Genomic DNA, 16,167 nt, shown 5'->3' with positions numbered 1-16,167 from the left:
TTTTATTCTGGGCAGCCATGTTCTCCACTAAAGATGAGGGGTTCTAGTGCTATGGTTACTGCATGGTGACTAGCTACCTCTGCCACCCTTGACTTCTATGACATCAACCCTCCCGGTCTTCATTTGCTTCTCTCTTTGGTCAGCGTCAACTCTTCTGCTGGCCCATCATGCGCTGGGGTCCACAGGCTCTGTCCCAGACCCTGTTCTGTTCCATCCGGGGCCACCGGCTTCTGAGCCTCCATCTCCAGCCCGGCTTTCACTCCTGAACCCCAGATGTCTTCTCTAAGTGCCTGCTCACAGGCCCCTCAAACTCAGTCCTAGGTGTGCACCTCTCCCTACTCCTGTGCCACACACACGCCCCTCCCGCCATTGCAGGGAATGCCCCCCCCTAAGTTCCTCCACATGGAGTCCAGGGTCTCAGCCCTGATTGTAGGCTCTCCTTCCCTTCCAGATTTAATCCAGATGTCTCTGAACCCTGGGCCCCCTCCTGCCATTACCACTGCCCCAGTGCTAACCGAGGCCACCATCTTCTTTCCCTGGATCACTGCGCAGCCTCCAGATGGCCTCCCTGCCTCCGTCCTCGCTCCACTCCCATCCGCTCTCCACACTCGCGCTGGAAGCCTTGTGACAACGCCAGGTGAGCATTTCCCTCTCTGGGCGGTGGACCCACGTTGCTGTCCTCATGATTCTCCATCCCTACCTCTCGCTCCCTACTCCTTGCTCTGGAGGCATCGTGCTGTATCTTAAGAAGCCCTGCAGTTTCCTGGAGGACGAGGCGCACGTCAGCCCCGTTCACGCGCTGCTGTGTCACCGGAGCCAGTGTCCGGCACGGAGGAGGGCTCAGGGAGGGTTTGCTGTGAGTCCGAGACTGGCCCGGGGGCGCTGGAGGGAAAGAACCGAACGAGAGCAAGATGCAGTGGCGGGGCAGACAGGCACCTGCAGACAGGCCCAGGTGCACGTGGGCGTTCAATGAGGACGAGGTGGCCTTTCAAACCAGGGGGAAAAGATGGGTTAAAAAAAACACGTTAGGACAATTTGGGCCCGCGTTTTAGCCTAGAATGAGTGGGTTTAGGCAGGCGCTGTTCGAGACCCGGGGCCACAGTGACAACCGAACAGAGTGCGTGGAGGCTAACGGGAAACAGAGGCCAACAGCAGGAACGGGACTGAGGGCTGCGAGTGCTGGGCGGGCAGGTGAGCCAGGGCCAGGGCAGCGCTGGCCGCTGTGTGGGTAGGGGACGGGGTGAGGTCTCTCCGAGGAGGCGGCATGGGAGCAGAGCCTGACCAGAGTGCGGAAGAGGCACGCAAACAGCGGGAGGGACAGATGCCCAGGGGGAGGGAACAGACAGGCAGAGCCCTGGGCCGGGGATCTCGGTGGGCTTGAGGACCAGGAAGGCAAGTCTGGCTGGAGTGAAGGGGCGGGGAGGTGAGAGGGGGGTGAGGTTGTGCAGGGAGCCCGGCCACGCAGGGACTTGGAGTCTTCTTCTGAGAGTGATGGGCATCTTTGGAGGGGGTGACTGGATACGGTTCTAGCCCTCCTGGAGATTACATTAGGGAGAAGGTGATAGTGAGCCACCAAGCAAATCAAGAAAGAAACTCATTAAAGTTGTGACAGATGCTATCAAGAAAGTAACAGGGTGTTTGGGGAGAGAATGAGGGGTAGACGAGCCTGTTGTGATCAGGGAAGACATCCTGGAGGAGGTGGGATTAAAGGAAAGTCAGCCACGGGAAGGGCTGGAGTCAGGGTATGCCAGGCAGAGGGAGGAGTAGCTGAGGTGCTGGAGCTGGCCGTGCTCTGGGATTGCAGGAGGCTGTTGGGACTGTGCGATAGGGAGTAACGGGGAGCACGGAGGAAGGGGGCCAGAGTGGTGCCAGAGGGCCAGGGTGCTGGGGCCAGACAAAACCATGGGGCCGCGGTGCCCCAGCGTTTTCTCTCCTGACAATGTCAGCCGTGCGTTTCCTCACGCCAGTGCGGGCATCCCCAGCCTTTCCGATGGCTGCATGTTACTCCACACACCCCAGTACTGCGGAATAACAGTGATGTGCTTACCAGAGCAGATTCTCCAATTTCCTCGTCACATTTGACATTGGATTTTTTTTTTTTTGCAAATTTTAGTATTGCAAGCAAAGTTTCAATGGACGCTTTTGTACGTGCATCTTTGAGTAAGTGTGAGTGTAAGATATATCCTTAGAATTTGAATTGCCAGGTAAAAAGATTTGACAGTTACAATTATATTAGTTGTCACCAAATGACCCTCCAGAAAAGTGGTCTGAGCCTACTCTCCCATCACCACTGAACTCCTTACCAGCGATGGGTGGTCGATCTCTTTCCTTTCTTTCAATAGAAGAGGTGAATATAATATCATATTCTTGATTGACTTTGCATTTCTCTCATTAATAGTGAAATTGGACTTCTTTTCATATGTCTTTTTTTTATGGGGAGGGGAAACATTTGGACTTCTTCTTTGATAAACTGTCTACTCATCTACTTTGCCCATTTCTCTATTGTATTGTAATTTTTCCTCAGTGATTTGTGAGAGTGTTTTTCACATTAGAGAAATCTGACCTTTGTCTAGCTTCCGGATGGCAAATAATTGTTCCCAGCTGGCTTTTATCCTTTTACATGGGTATTTTGCGGAGCAGAAGTCTTACACTTTTATATAGTCAAATCTGTCAGTCTTTTCCATTCTGGCTTCTGGGTTTTATGTCACGCTTAGAAAGATGTTTCCCACACACAAAAAACATAAAAAACATGACATAAAAAAATTCACCCACGTTTTCTTTTATTATGTTTTTAGATTTATTTTTGACATTTGAATTTTGATGCTTTTGGATATTTTTTTTTAGTATAGGAAATAAAGTAGAGATTCAGCTTTATTTTTTCCAAATGGTTAAACATTTATCCCAATACCATTTATTAAACAAGCCATCATTTCCTCAATTTTCATGCCATCTTTATCAGCTACTAAACACTCATATATTCATGGGTCTATTTCTGGATTCTCTATTCTCTTCCATTGATGTATCTGCTCATATTTTGAACACTTTTGTCAAGTTCAATTGAGATTTTTTGTCAAAAATTCAATTAGAATTTTGGTTTAGAGAGGATTGACATCTTTACAACTTTCAGTCTTCCTATTTAATAAAAAGGTATGACTCTCCAATTATCCTATCTTATTCTGTGTCTTTTAGTCAAGCTTTATAGTTTTCTTCATGTAAGTCCTTCACCTTTCTTAATTTTTTTAGGCATTTCATATTTTCAGTTGCCATTGAGAATGAGCTCTTTTCTTTCATATTTTTAGCTGTTTACATTTTATGTAAAAGAAAGGTCTTGCTTTTGATATGTTCATTTTATAACTAACTACACTGTGAATTTCCTTCCTGTGTCTAATATTTTTGTATTGCTAGTTGATCACACCATACTACCATTTCCAATGATAAATTTTCTCCTCCTTTCCAATTTGTATGCCCCTTATTTTGTTCACTTATAATTGCACCAACTGTTCAGAAGAATGGTAAGTAAGTGACTGTTTGCTCTAAGGGACTGTTAACTTGAACCAGCCCTTAGCACTGAACTTCTGTCTCCTTGCTCCAGGGGGTGGGTGGGAGGCAGGCCCGAGGGCTTTCTTGGCAGTGAGGGAAATGGGCTTCAGGGCCACTGTTCTCTGCACTTTTCTCCTCTCTCCTTTCGGCTACAGTTTTGGTTTATTGCCTGACATACTTAGTTCCAGAATTGCAGTGTCCAATAGGGTAGCTATTAGCCACACATGGCTATCTGAATTTAAATTTAAGTTAATTACAGTAAAATAAAAGTTAAAATTCAGTTCCTCGGTTGTTGGCCACTTTTCAAGGGCGCAGTAGCCGTGTGTGGCTCGTGGCTCCTGCACTGGACAGGGCAGCTGTGGGGCATTTCTCTCGTGGCAGAATGTTCTCCTGGAGAGCACGCTGCAGACAGCTGTCTACCCCCAAACAACACACTCTGCCTCGAGGGGTGCCCACAATGCCTCCAGGTTCTCCATACAGTTTATCTGGGCTAGGGGAGAAGGAGTCTCAAAGTTCTTAAAAATGTATTCCCCCACGTCATCTCCCCCCAGAACTGCCTTCACCTTCAACTATCAAACTGGAAAGTATGGGTGAGTCGTTTGCTTCTGTTTCTCAGCGTCCTTTCCCTCACCATTGCCCGGTTCTCCTCTCTGTCCTGGGGAAAGGCAGTGTGGCCACCAGAGCACTTCTCGTCCCTTGTGTTCCTTCAGAAACTTGCCACTGTCCCGTCAAGGGGTGGGACCTGATTGGCCTCCTCTTGTGACTGGCTTGTAACCAGCAGGGTGTGGTTGAAGGGACCCTGCAGGACTGCAGGCCAGGTCTGAGAAGGCCGTGCGGCGTCTGCCTCGGGCAGGAGCGTTTCTCCTGGAGCCCGAGCCCCTGTGCCGGCCCGGGGACTGCCCCGAGGCAGCCGCGTTGGGAGGCCCACCGGGGGAGACCGCGTGAGGAGGCCTGAGCTCCTCGTGGGGGTAGAGATGCCCAGCCGGCCACCGACTGCAGCGGTAGCAGAGGCTCCAAACCGGAGCCCGCCGGCCAAGCCCTTCCTGACCCGCAGAAGGGTGAGGGAGTAAAACGGCGGCTGTTGTTTCGAGCCAGCAAACGCTGGGCACTGGAGCAGAAGGGGGATGGGTGTGTGTGCCCGGGCGCTGGGGGAGCTGGGGCCGGCTCCCGAGGGCTCCAGCCGTCCCGCCCGGGACACGCTGCCGGGCGTGCGGTGCAGCTGAGACTGGGCTGCCTTCCTCACTTCCCACGCTGTCAGCGGGACTCTGGTCCTGTCCCGGTACAACGACGGCCTCGGCGCTCTCGTGTGGAGGAGCATTGGGCTCCTCTCTGCGCCTGGCGCTCGGCTCCCACCTGCGGCCATGGCAGCCGTGATTGGGACCCTGCCGCCATGCAGGAACCCAGGCCGCTCCACGTAGACTCCTCTCATCCCCGAGATCGCGCCTCGTCTTCCTATCCTCAGCTGTTAGAATTCGGAGGTCTTCTCCGTTCCTTTTATGATTTCCAGAAGAAAAGCTCTTCGGGGCTGGCCCTGTGGCTTAGCAGTTAAGTGCGCGCGCTCCGCTACTGGTGGCCCGGGTTCGGATCCCGGGTGCGCACCGACGCACCGCTTCTCCAGCCATGCTGAGACCGTGTCCCACATACAGCAACTAGAAGGATGTGCAGCTATGACACACAACTATCTACTGGGGCTTTGGGGAAGAAAAAAAAGCAGGAGGATTGGCAATAGATGTTAGCTCAGAGCCAGTCTTCCTCAGCAAAAAGAGGAGGATTAGCATGGATGTTAGCTCAGGGCTGATCTTCCTCACACAAAAATAAATAAATAAATAAAACTGTTCAATAAAAAAAAAAAAGAAAGAAAGAAAAGCTCTTCATTCTTTTGCCTGGACTATTTGGATTGATAACAAAATCTCATTTGATTTGAATTTAGCTGCCAAGTCTCTCAGTTTTGTTGAGGTTAATACCCCTTCTCTGCAGCTTCCTTCAGAGGCGTGGTTTTGCACCTTGGTCCCCCCCAGCTGCCAAGGGTCTCCTCGGGGAGGGCAGGGAGAGAAAGCAGCCTCCTCCTGGGAGTTTTCTGTCGCTCAGCACTGGTGTGCCCCTGACCGGGACTCTGGCAGTGGTGGACGTGGAGGCAGGAGAGGAAGGCCATCCTAGGAGGGCTCAGAAAAGGCTGGGGAGATAACAGAGAAGGCAGGATTGGAAATAGGCCAGGCGTGGGAATGTGAACTGGTGTAGCCACTATGGAACACAGTATGGAGTTCCTCAAAAAGTTAAGAATAGAACTCCCATATGATCCAACCATCCCACTTCTGGGTATTTATCTGAAGGAAATGAAATCACTATTTTGAAAAGATTTCTGCACCTCCATGTTCATAGCAGCATTGTTCACAATGTCCAAGACATGGAAACAGCCAAGTGCCCATCAACGGATGAATGGATACAGAAGATGTGGTGTGTGTATATAATGAAATACTAGTCAGCCTTAACAAAGAAGGAAATCCTGCCATTTGTGACGACGTGGATGGACTTTGAGGGCATTATGCTAATGAATACATCAGATGGAGAAAGATACTGTATGATCTCATTTCTGTGGAATTAAAAAAAAAATGAACTCAGAGATGGAGAACACTTTGGTGGTGGCCAAAGGTGGGGGGTTGGGAGTGAGTGAAATGAGTAAAGGATTTAATAAAAAAAGGAAATAGGCCAGACAGAGAGCAAGCCTGAGCCAAGGAGAGGATGGGCCAGGGAGCAAGAAGCCGGGACAGCGTGGGGGCGGGGACAACCGTCCATCCAATCATCTGTTGATCAATTGATCGACTGATCCATCACCCTTCCTTCATTTATTCATTCCATACATATTTGTTGAGCACCTATTGTGTGCAAGGCTCTTTTCTAGGTGCTGGGAGATAGGAGACAAACCCCTGTTCTCAGGGAACTTGTAGTCTCATGAGGCAATTAGTAAAAACAGCCACATAGAAATGGGAGTGCAGAGGGGGGTCAGGTGGGCCTTACCGGGAAGGTGACGCCTGACGATGCAGAGGCGGCGAGACAGACGGGACAGCAAGTGCGAAGGTCACGAGTGGGGCATGCCCACCTTCTTCAAGAAATAGCTAGGGAGCCAGCGAACGTGGCAGAGAGAAGTAGCAGGAGGTGAGGCCAGAGTGGTCGGGGCCAGACTTGGGCTTTTGTGGAGAGCGAGATGGGAGAGCAGGAGAGCAGCACGAAGGGACAGGGGTTTCCAGCTGGGTGGCCCCCGTGTTCCCTCCACTTCCGAGAAGGCCCCCAGCGTTTGCTGGAGAAGGCTCTGGGGAGTCTGCGTTTGCAGAGTGCATGCCGTGGCTGCCCACCCACACCCAGACGGACGAGCCCACCACTCGCCTGGGCAAACGAGCCCACTGTGGCCAGCAGCCTGTAGGGCCCTATGGACCAGCTCTCTTTGAGGCCAAAAAGCTGGGCAGAGAAAGTCCCTCAGGGGCACTGTTGTGGGAATCCTAACAGGAGATCCCTTCACACAAGATGACGAGGACCACAGGGAGGGCACCAAGGCCACTATAGCCCCTCATGTGCACATCTGGACAGATGTGCAACCAGCTGCAGCCCTTGGTGTTGGGCAGGAGACCATGGGGGAGACAGAGACAGACAGACGAAGAGGTAGAGACACGGAGAAAGAGATAAAAACAGAGACAGAGAGACAGAGACAAGAGAGAGAGCTAGAGAGAGAGCGGTCAAGGGCCGTGGGGGACAGCCCTGTGCTCCTGCAGGACTGCTGGAGTGGTGCGCGTCTTCCCTGACACCCAGCCCCCGCCGTGCTCCTCTCCTTTGGGCCCGTCTGCTTTCTCTGACCTGGCTGGCAGTGCAGGGGGTGCCATGGAGTTCTCCACGGCTTTCCCCGGAGGCTTGCCCTTCCCAAGACGAGGGTAACCTTGGGGCGTTTTGGTCATGTGGCTCAGATCCAGGAAGGCCCCACACACTTTCCAGCCTGGTAGGGGACAGGTGCCACGCAGCCTTCTCAGTGACAGTATCCTCTCGGCTCTTAGGTGGTCCACCAAGTCCAGCTCCCCAGAGGACCGCTCCCGGCCTCCCCTGCAGCCACAGGGGCTCAGCAAGCACAGGAGGGCTGGGGCCACAGCCAAGGCCCTGAGGAGGGTGAGAGAGGGCTGGGGGTGTAGGCGGAGAGAGGGGTACCCTCTGAGGGAGGGAGGTCACTGCCCACGCCCTGTGCCCAGAGACGAGTGGCACAGATTGGACTCCCACAGAGGGAGTGTTGGGGACCCTGGCTGGGTAGGATTATCCACCCAGGACAGGGGCACCAGAGACCTGCTCCAGGCCTGCCCCACTGTCAGAAGCCCCCTGGACCTCACAGTGTGAGTCAGGAGCAGGGAACCCGGGCCCCTGACAGATGAGGCTGCTTCTGCTGGCAACTTCCTCCTGTAAGGAGAGCCTCACACTGGCGGGGTGAAAGGGGGAAGTCCAGCTTTGGGGTGGCTGGGTTCCTCTCCCCGCCCCACCACTGACTCGTCGTGCCAGCTCGAGCACCACCCTGGGCCTCAGTGTCCTCATCTTGGAGATGGAGCTGAGGGGCCACCTCACAGGGTTGTCCTTCCCTCACCGGCACATGGCAGGAGCCGGGTGGCCTTTCGATCTGCTCGGAGCACAGCCTCGCTCCGAGCGGACACGACACCTGCCCCTCCCCTTTGATGACCTGACTTTGATTTTTTATTCCGTGGTCTCTCTTTGGTCTAACCAGACTGCATGGTCACCCATTGATTTTTAAACCTTCTGTATCATTTTGTTTTAGATGTTTTTACTTAAAAATAGCGTTATCTTTGGATTTTATTTTTGACCCTTATCTTTTCATGGGGGCTTTAGGCTACCCGTGTTAACCAGTGAGACCACGTGGTCTGACAGCTGGGACTTTCTGGCTTCCTCCCTCTGCTGCCTGTCTTCTCACCACTTACCTTCCCGTTCTTTGATTTTCCCTCTGATGACTGGGAAGGTCTATGTCTTATGTTCAGTTTTGCTAGATTATCTTTATTTTTAAATGGACGTATGTTGTAAAAATGAGCATCAAGAATAAATATATAACTACTGCTTCGCCTCTGTGTAGAAAAAAATTAGTGGATTTCGCCTTCTTCCTCCCGACAGTTTTTATAGGTACAATCTAGGATTTTAGATCCAATTTTCATTTTTCATCTGTTCATTTATCTTATCATTATGCATCTTCTTTTTCCAGAATAATTGTCGATACTTAGAGTCCCTTTCTTTTCTAACTTTGATTAGGGCGAGTGTTTTCATCCGCTGAGTTTTCAGGAAGGTCGTGACCTATGAACTCTGCACACCTGGGACGATCTTTCTTTTCTATTGCTCTCATGCATATGAACAGTAACTTGACTGGACATTGATTTATTTTTTAAAATTTACCTTTAGTTTTTTAAATCAAAATTCTGAGTCTACATAGTTTAGAGTCACAGGTCATTTTTGCTGTGAGAAGCAGCAGCCCTCCTTCCACCTCTCCTCACTTCCTGCTTCCAGGGGAAAACACTTCCAACCCTTGTCTCGGGTCCTTTTGGAATTTGTCTGCTCACCTCTGCAGGACAAGCTTATGTTGCCTTTTTTGACTTTATGTTCTGTTCCAGGCCCCGTGTGCTGACCTGCCGTGGACAACGAGGGTTTGGCGCTCTTGCGCACAGACGCGGTGCCTTCCCCCTCCGTGAGGACGTGCACATCCCGCCCCTGTCCGTGCCGTGTGGCTTAGGTCCACACTGAGACTTCACACAGCGCTAAGCCGTAACCTATGGTTATTTTCCTTTCCTGCACAACTTTTTATTCCCTGGCATTAATAATTGTCTTTGCTTAATTTTCTATAATCTATTGATAATCTAGTCTATCAATTTCCTATTCACTGTCATGGATCCATATCCAAACGGTCCCCAGCTGAGCCATCTCCTCTCAGTATCTTTAAGTCGTCAGCTTTTCTACCCTGCATCCCTAGCTCGCGGTCCCAGGCCTGAGCGCCCGCCACAGCCCCTGGCCCCTTCCCCACCCCTCCCGTCAGCACCTCCTTCCCCTGGGGTCATTCCTCTGTTTTCAAGGCATTGAATACTAGAACAAGTTTTACTGTCCCTCATTCTTACGCGGCCGATATGGGATTCTAGGTGGGAAATGAGATTCTCGGAGTGGTGAAGACGCTGCTGCCCTGGGTCCTGGGGTCCCAAGCTCTTTCAGAAGGGCTTGCAACACGATCCTTGACTCTGTGCGTGATTTTTATATTCGTTTGGTTTTGCTACGCTCACCCCCTCCAGAAGTTTTCGGTGCCTTCTCTTTGTCTTCTGTGCTCTGAAGTTTCACATCGTGTCTTGATGAAGGTCCATACCCCTCTGGTTTGCGGCTCTGTCCGGTCTAGCATCTCCAGACCCCCCATTCTGGGACCTTCCCTGGGTTGTTTTCCCTTTGGTAATTCTTCTCTGTTCTCTCTGGAACTCCTGTTATTCAGATAGCCGGTTTCCTGAACTGGTCCTCTAACTTTCCGATCCTTTTTCTTCTTTTCCCTCTCTTTGCTCTCCTTTACGGCTTTCCTCAACAGTATCCTCCAAACTCTTCTTCCAAGCTTTTCATTTCTGCTATCACATTTTTAATTTTCAAGAGCTCTTTCTTACTGGGTTCCTTTTGTTTAATAATACACATAATTACCATTTCTTTTTTTGTGGTGAGAACGTTTAAAATCTACTCTCCCGCAACCTTCAAGTATAACACAATATTATTAGCTATAATCACCATGCTGTACGTTAGCTCCCCAGAACTGGATAATCTTATAGCTGGAAGTTTGCACCCTTTGACCGACATCTCCCCATTTCCCCCGGCCCCTGGTCACCACCACTCTACTCCGCTTCTCTGAGTTCAGGATTTTTAGATTCCACAGATAAGTGAGAACATACAGTATTTGTCTTTGTCTGACCTATTTCACTTAGCACAATGCTCTCAAGGTCCATCCAAGTTGTCACAAATGACACGCTTTTCTTCTTTCTCATGGCTGAGTAATATTCCATTTAACACAATATATGTTTAAAACTTGACTCACTTGTGTCACTGGGATATTGAGGAAGTGAAATTCAAAGGGTGTGATCGTGAACATGTGTGCTGTGCCACACCTTCGCTGCTTGGCCTTCGGTGGCTTAAAAAGTGTCCCATGATGGCTTTACGTCACATTCCAGCACGAGTGCCCAGGCCCAGGTAATAATAACAACCTTTCCCCTCCGCACAGGGTGCCTCTGTGGTTGAGGGACAGCAGAGTCCTCCTTTGGGTGACATTTCTCTCTTCTTCCCCCCATTTGGGGTGGAGGGGACGTAGGGTGACAGGTGCTGTCGGGAGATGGCATCATCACACTGCCTGGGCTGGCCGGCCTTGAAAGGTGGCTCTTGCCCAATGGGGCCTTTTATGGTTCTTGACAGGCCCTCTCCCTTGGCGGGCATCCTCCTCTCAGGACGGACCTTCTCACTCCTGTCGGGCAGGACTGGAAACAGCTTCTGGCTGTTTCTCTCTCCCCGAGGCCCACGTCTGGTCCACGAGAAGCACTCTCTCACCCTTGAGCCCTCTTTGTTCCCAGCGTGGCTACTGCCCCTTCAAAGATATCACTTGCACAGGCCCCGCGACCCAGGAGGGGCCCAGCAAGGTGCTCCCCTGGGAGCCTGACTCCCTCTCCCTAAAGAGGGTCTCCCAAGGTGTGTGAGCCTCCCGCTCCACAGGACCCAGACAGCCCTTGTTCTTGGTGTGGGTCTTTTCCTCTTTGCCCTGAGGCCTGTGGCCACAGCTGCCTGCCTTCCCACTCCACAGACACGTGTCACAGACCAGTCCCCATGTCCCCCAAGCTCAGAGACATGCACTGAGCTCTCCGGAAGCTTCTCCCTGAAGCCCAGTTCACTAAGTAAGAGGCGAAGGGCGCACTCATTCCCATCAACGCCCCTTGTCACCTCCTGGCATACAAGCCACTCTGTCCTCAACATCCCTCTTCAGAAATCATCTCTCTCCATTCTCTTGACCCTTTAAACTTGACTCTGACTTATTTGGGTCACCTCCTTTGTGAATTCTGCCTGCAGCCACTCGTCACCTTTGGGGAGCAGCACCTATTGGATTGGGACGCCTCCACTGAAATTTCCAATTTAGCATCCAGTGGCACTTAAATTTATTTTAAACAGAAACATTACTTCATAGATTGCTTGAGATAGATATATTTTAGTTGCACATACCTGAAAATAAATACACTAGACTATTACAATAGAAAACAAGACTATTTGAATTTAAAATGCTCGTCCACATACCGCTGAAGATCACTGCTGGTGTCATCAATGGTGATGGCATCGTCCTTTGGGAACCGCTGGGTTAGCAGGTGACCCAGGTGAGCCTTTGTGTAAAAGTACACGCTGGTTGTGCCTGATTGGCCGGGAGGGAGACAGCCTCATTTCTCAGCAGAATTAAGCAAGAAAATGTTGAGACTTCTCTGGCAGACCAGGAAGGAGTGGCAGGGGGCAGGGAGGGCACCCAGAACGGAGAGAAGCTGGGGTAAGTGAGAGGGGGTGGGAGAGAGGAAGGGCTGAGCAGGGACAGGGATGTCTAATGAGTAGTGTTAACCTACTTGCTGTGGTGCTGTGTACCCTTCCCCTGCATTTCTTGTCACCCAGCCTTCAGGATGGGGGCTAGAGCCTAGCCTCAGCCCAGGGTTCTCAGGCTCTGTCCAGACTCTCTGGTTTCGGGGAGGGGAGCACATCATTGGAACAACCTAAGAGAGTCCTTGCCGTCTCCCCTGGCTCCTCTAAGGGGAGGTAGCCATACTCTCATGTATTAGTTAGCTGTTGCTGAGTAACAAATCATACCATAACCTGGGGCCTTGAAACAACAAACATTATTTCTTACAAGTCTATGGGCTGGCGATTCTGCTGATCTTGGGTGGGCTCACTGATGCCTCTGGGGCCAGTGAGGGTCAGGGAGGCAGCTCTGTTGATCTAGGTGGGGGTGTCTCCCATGTTGGACGGTTGGCTGCATGAAGCTGGTCTAGGATGCCTAGGGCCTCTCTTCTGGGTCCTCCAGCAGGTCAGCCCGAGCTTGTTCACAGAGCAGGTGTTAAAGGTTCCAAAATATCGAGTGGAAGCTGCAAGACTTCTTGAGGCCCAGGCTCAGAACTGGCACAATGTCACCTTCACTCCACTCTATTGGCCAAAGCAGGTCCCAGTCTAGCCCAGAAGGGGTGGGGAAATGGGCTCCACGCCTTGACGGGAAGAGCTACAAAGCCACATTGCAAAGGCACGGACACAGGGAGGAGGAACTGGGACCAGCTTTGCATCCATCTACCAGATCTTGCAACCCATCGACAGAAGGGCCTGTGAACACTTCCAGCGGCCACTGGTCAGGGCCAGAGGCCATTGCTTCTTCGCCGTCCGTGGGGCCCCCCTCAGTGCAGCCTCCTGGGTGAGTGGCACATGTCACCTCAGGAGGAGAGCAGGACTGACGTGACTGACGCTGTGAAGGAGCCGCAGAGCTGAGGAATCAAGGGTGCAGCAGCCCTGAAGGCGACCTCTCCCAACAGGACAGCGGGGGCAGGGGCAGGAGCCCCGCGCCTTCTGATGGGTGGCGGAGAACCATCCAAAATATGGCAGAGACCCTGCCAGACTCGCAAGCCCTCACCAACACCGGCAGCCGGGGGAAACAAGCGTGCCAGAAGAAACCGGGAATTCATCTCCTGGCCTCGACATGCCCTGGGCAGGGAACTGGAGGACGCAGGCCCAGATGGTGTTTTATCTTGTATTCCAGTTGGCGGCGAAGGCTTGGGAAGAGAAAGGAACATATGGGAACTGAACAGCTGGCTAAGTAGAGGCAATCGAAGAACAAGATTTGGTTTTCTGGACCGTGGCTTAAGATGGGTTCTTGGCTAGGACCTAATATTACCATCTTGCTGTCGTGCATCTGTACAGGACTTAACTGTTTAGAAATCACTTCAGTCAGCACGCTGTTTCATTCTCACGTTAACTGGGGTTGACAGCGGGCAGATTTTTACTCCATTTCACAGGTGGAGTCAGATAGGAGAGGTCCCCTACCCCGGATCTTGTGGCTGCTGAGGGTCAGGCAGGCCTGAAATCTAAAATCACGCTCTTGACCCTTCCACATGCTTCTAGTGAGAATGGTTTGCAGCAATGCTTTTCCTTTCTTTGTGACCCACAGAAAAAAAATTCACAGCAAGACTCAGGATATATATGTGTATTGTGTGTGTGTGGGTGTGGGTGGCGATTGTGAAAAAGACAAGCGGGAGATGGGATGTGCCCTAATTCCCAGAAGGAAGTTACAGGAAGGACGGTCCCCCACGTGCCTGGGATGCCTCTGCATAAGGACGGAGGCCGAGGAGGTAGGTGTCCACTGTATTCCCAGGCCCTGCCACGCGCCCAGCCTGCTGCCCCGCCCCAGGCGACAGAGAAGCCCACATTCCCAGCCATGGTTCCTGTTTCCTCTCCACCGCCTTCCTGCTCTCTGGTCACTGGTCGTAGGGTCCCTGGCCTGCCCACTCACGTGGGATGTCATCCTCTAGCCATTGAGGGGTGGCAGCTGTCATCGCCTTCTCACCATCCCTTCCCTCCGCTGCAACTCGCTCGTTGGTTTCACGACCCAACAATGGGTTGAGGTCTGCGGTTCCGGCAGCGAGAACAGCCCCGTCTCACCTGCTGGGCCTGCCTTCCTCATGGTTCTGCCTTCCCCATCGGGGAGGTGGGGACGTGACCCAGTCTGGCTAACCAGAGTGTCTGATTCCCCTGGGCAGAGCTGGACCCTCCGAAGCTGGGCGACTCCCACCAAATCTGACCTCTGGATATACGCTCTTGTCTGTGCCCACCAGAATCTGACGTGAGGGTCTCTGACTTGTGTGCTGCAGTGCTTCCGGACACCCAATATCATGTGGCCACTGACCGACTGGCTCCACAAGGAGGAGAAAGTACAGGCATCTAAGGAGCAGGGCACTGCCCAGCAGCTCTCCAGCGAAGTCCCTGCCCGTCCCTGCAGGAGGGAGCACCAATGTTTAGCATTGGTGGTTCCACCGGCTGTTCAGGGGTTATCACTTTTGACTCCTCCAACTGGCTTCCAGCTGGTCCTGGCCAGCCACAGCTGGGTGGGCACGTCGGGCCCCCTGCCATGCAGCTGCAGAGCGAGCGCTAGGCTGGATGGTGTCAAGGTGGGAGGAGGCTGGGGGGGCTCTGTCAGTCACATCTTCCCTAAGGGGCCCTTCCACGACCGCCCTGGCCATCCCAGGGTGTGCGGAGGGAGCTGTGACAGGTGCCTACAGCACTGCATCTCCCCGCACCCTCCCAGCACTCTGATGGAGACCGTGGACCGTCTTTGACAGATAAGGAAACTGAGGCCGTGTAACCTGCCCCAGGCCTCAGCTCATCAGCTGAGCACAGCTCCCTCTGATGCTGGGCTGAGGCTGTTCCACGTCCCTGGTGTCCCCCAAAGCGTGGTGGCACTCAAGAGACCCGCTGAAGAGAACCGTGAGCCCAGCATCGAATGCTATCAAATTCCACGGTGAGAAAGTTATTTCCCTACAAATTATCTTTCAAGTCTTCTAATGGCTTCAAGCGGAATGCCCCGATTTGGTGCTAGGATGTTTTAACACCTTTACGATACTCGCTAATCTCTCTTCTTTTAACAAAGGGGAGTGGGCCTCGGGCTGAGAGACTTGCCAGGCAGCGGTATCAAATTAGGGCTGAATAACATTATTTTGACTTCGTTGTGTTTTCTTGTACACATATTATGGAAGATGAGACTCCTTTCCGTTTATGAAGCGATATAAAGTTCCTTGTTAGGTATAGACTAAATCTAAATAAAAGAAATAGAAAAATAAAAGAAAATTTAGGTACAAATTAAAATTAACTACTGTTTGAGAAAAGACAAATTTGAGAAAGTCTGAAATGAGAGTGAAAGGAATAGTTGAAGGAGGATTTGGCAGGGGTGTCAAAATCCAGAGGACTTGGGCGACCGCAGGCCAGCACGCTGCCCTTCACACCAGCAGGAGAGCGTGTGGTGTCCTGGGACCGTGCCCAGGCACCAACCAGCCCACCATGGCTGGTCTTCAAGGCTTCTCAACCCACCCCTTCCCTGCCACCGCAGGGACACACCTCAGCTGGAGGGTCGAGATGGCTGTTGGTTTCTGGGACCTCTAAGCTGCATCCATGATTGAGAGTTGAGGGCCAAGGAAAGTATCCGCATCATCCACCTGCCATGGCCTGGGAATGGATGGGCCAAAGGCTCGACTCTGGGGAACTGTCCGTTTTCTCTGAATCTCAGGATGCTGGCTGTGGTCCTGGCAGCCTGCCCAGCTCTCACCCAGCCCAGTCCCTCAGTCAGAATCTTGATAATTATGGAGGAGAATTGCCCATCACACTCCTAAATACAGACTCTGTCCAGACTCCCCCACTGTGTGCCCGCCTTCCCCCATGCCTGGGTTAATCAGGACTCTTTTGGGTGCTGAGACAGAGGTAGTGGGCTGGCTGATCTAACCAGGGTGGAGTGAACCTGTTGGTTACTCAACCAAAGCCATCTCTTCCAGCCACTGCTCCCCGCCTCCCCTGTTGTGTTCTGTGTTGTTAGAG

Source organism: Ceratotherium simum, chromosome 5, assembly GCF_057802395.1.
Source record: "Ceratotherium simum simum isolate JZ-2026a chromosome 5, ASM5780239v1, whole genome shotgun sequence".
Classification (NCBI taxonomy): Eukaryota; Metazoa; Chordata; class Mammalia; order Perissodactyla; family Rhinocerotidae; genus Ceratotherium; species Ceratotherium simum.
Note: the sequence above shows the minus strand (reverse complement) of the source record.